Consider the following 3,375-nt stretch of genomic DNA (forward strand, 5'->3'; position numbering starts at 1 on the left):
GAGGCCCGGGAGCGTGCTGTCGTGGCATTGCCGGCGGGAGACAACACGCGCCACCTACGGTGACCGGCAGCTCCAACGCCAGCGCCACAGAAGGGCAAAGGCCCCACGTGGGTGCCGAAGCGAACTCTCCCAGCACAGCGCACGTGCCAACACGTCTGCACAACTGCGATACAAACCACCAGCGAGAACCGCTGGGGCGACCGAGCAGCAGACGGCGTCGCGGCGCCGAGTGCCGGGCGGCGGCGCATCCTCAACGCACACAGTCCTCAGTCGGACCAGCACACTGCAGATGTCCACCGCGCTTCGCACCGGGCCCGCGAGGACCCACTTTGGCCGCCCGGCGCCGCGCGCAGGGTGCCCCGGCGCGCAGCTGCGCCGCCTGCCGCGTCCGTCGGCCGGCGCGCCTGCCACTGGGCGCCCCCACCAGCCGGCTGTAGCGCGTGCGCCCACGCACCGCGCGGCCAGCACGCCGGGCGGCCCCCCCTCACCGGCCGGGGACGGTCCCACCCAGCCACCGCCGCGTATCGCTTCACACACAGATTTGCCCTTACTGATTTACCTCCAGCAACAACAACCGCACCACAATGGGTTTACCAGTTGTTCATTTGCGTAACGTCACCAGCAAACGTAGACGTCCATCCCAGTTTGCAAATGCAACGATTATTGCATACCTGTCTGTTAGGTGTCACGACACACTACGTCTGCCCACATACACGCAACAAAATGTGCACGACTAGAGAACACGTGGGAGGTGGCCCCCTACGTATGCGATGTCCATTACGAGACCGACTGTCAACCAGCATCTGTACCATGTCGCAGATGTGGAACGCGGTGCACCATGCTATCACACTGTGTGAGAAGAGACGACTACGTTTGAATACACGCGCCACTACATCAACAGACGGCTCATGCTGATCGCCATCCAGGGCGTCCGTTAATCCCACACGTCTCTATGGCGTACCACACTGCAATGTAGCTGTTATGGGGAGACGGCACGTGGCTGAGTGCACAACATTTGGACCGTATGGTTCGCTGTTGTTGGGCGCAGTCGTTGTACGGTCACACATGTGCCACAGCGTATCATGCAGTACATACGGACCTATGTGCAGTACAATGTGAGGGTTAAGCTTACGACATCAGCGGACAGTGGACACAGGCCGTACCACGACGTAGACTGAGCGCTTCGACATGCGAATGCCAGTGAACAGCTGCGAAGGGCATTGAACACGCAAGCACCTGAACGACCAGCGTGCGAAGGCAGGGGGGAGGGTGGGGGCGATGTACATCCTGCAGTCGTCCACATTACAGTGTACAGCGGGAGCATGTAAAAAGTAAGCAACACTTGCGAAGTGTTGAACATGAAACGATACACAAGAGGGTGGGCGGTGCGAGTAGCGAACTATATTCAGAGGGTTGTGGTTAGACAACACTGGATTAATGTAACGTGTCATATGCCAATTACAGAGCAGGTTAAGGCACAACTTGGGTTAGGTTAAGGCACAACGTGGGTTAGGTTAAGGCACAACTTGGGTTAGGTTAAGGCACAACGTGGGTTAGGTTAAGGCACAACGTGGGTTAGGTTAAGGCACAACGTGGGTTAGGTTAAGGCACAACGTGGGTTAGGTTAAGGCACAACGTGGGTTAGGTTAAGGCACAACGTGGGTTAGGTTAAGGCACAACGTGGGTTAGGTTAAGGCACAACGTGGGTTAGGTTAAGGCACAACGTGGGTTAGGTTAAGGCACAACGTGGGTTAGGTTAAGGCACAACGTGGGTTAGGTTAAGGCACAACGTGGGTTAGGTTAAGGCACAACGTGGGTTAGGTTAAGGCACAACGTGGGTTAGGTTAAGGCACAACGTGGGTTAGGTTAAGGCACAACTTGGGTTAGGTTAAGGCACAACTTGGGTTAGGTTAAGGCACAACTTGGGTTAGGTTAAGGCACAACTTGGGTTAGGTTAAGGCACAACTTGGGTTAGGTTAAGGCACAACTTGGGTTAGGTTAAGGCACAACTTGGGTTAGGTTAAGGCACAACTTGGGTTAGGTTAAGGCACAACTTGGGTTAGGTTAAGGCACAACGTGGGTTAGGTTAAGGCACAACGTGGGTTAGGTTAAGGCACAACGTGGGTTAGGTTAAGGCACAACGTGGGTTAGGTTAAGGCACAACGTGGGTTAGGTTAAGGCACAACGTGGGTTAGGTTAAGGCACAACGTGGGTTAGGTTAAGGCACAACGTGGGTTAGGTTAAGGCACAACGTGGGTTAGGTTAAGGCACAACGTGGGTTAGGTTAAGGCACAACGTGGGTTAGGTTAAGGCACAACGTGGGTTAGGTTAAGGCACAACGTGGGTTAGGTTAAGGCACAACGTGGGTTAGGTTAAGGCACAACGTGGGTTAGGTTAAGGCACAACGTGGGTTAGGTTAAGGCACAACGTGGGTTAGGTTAAGGCACAACGTGGGTTAGGTTAAGGCACAACTTGGGTTAGGTTAAGGCACAACGTGGGTTAGGTTAAGGCACAACTTGGGTTAGGTTAAGGCACAACTTGGGTTAGGTTAAGGCACAACTTGGGTTAGGTTAAGGCACAACTTGGGTTAGGTTAAGGCACAACTTGGGTTAGGTTAAGGCACAACTTGGGTTAGGTTAAGGCACAACTTGGGTTAGGTTAAGGCACAACTTGGGTTAGGTTAAGGCACAACTTGGGTTAGGTTAAGGCACAACGTGGGTTAGGTTAAGGCACAACGTGGGTTAGGTTAAGGCACAACGTGGGTTAGGTTAAGGCACAACGTGGGTTAGGTTAAGGCACAACGTGGGTTAGGTTAAGGCACAACGTGGGTTAGGTTAAGGCACAACGTGGGTTAGGTTAAGGCACAACGTGGGTTAGGTTAAGGCACAACGTGGGTTAGGTTAAGGCACAACGTGGGTTAGGTTAAGGCACAACGTGGGTTAGGTTAAGGCACAACGTGGGTTAGGTTAAGGCACAACGTGGGTTAGGTTAAGGCACAACGTGGGTTAGGTTAAGGCACAACGTGGGTTAGGTTAAGGCACAACGTGGGTTAGGTTAAGGTAGAAATTGCGTTACATTGCGGTACAAATTGCGTTACATTGCGGTACAAATTGCGTTACATTGCGGTACAAATTGCGTTACATTGCGGTACAAATTGCGTTACATTGCGGTACAAATTGCGTTACATTGCGGTACAAATTGCGTTACATTGCGGTACAAATTGCGTTACATTGCGGTACAAATTGCGTTACATTGCGGTACAAATTGCGTTACATTGCGGTACAAATTGCGTTACATTGCGGTACAAATTGCGTTACATTGCGGTACAGATTGCGTTACATTGCGGTACACATTGCGTTACACATTGCGGTACAC

Source organism: Schistocerca cancellata, unplaced genomic scaffold (genome assembly GCF_023864275.1).
Source record: "Schistocerca cancellata isolate TAMUIC-IGC-003103 unplaced genomic scaffold, iqSchCanc2.1 HiC_scaffold_149, whole genome shotgun sequence".
Taxonomy (NCBI): Eukaryota; Metazoa; Arthropoda; class Insecta; order Orthoptera; family Acrididae; genus Schistocerca; species Schistocerca cancellata.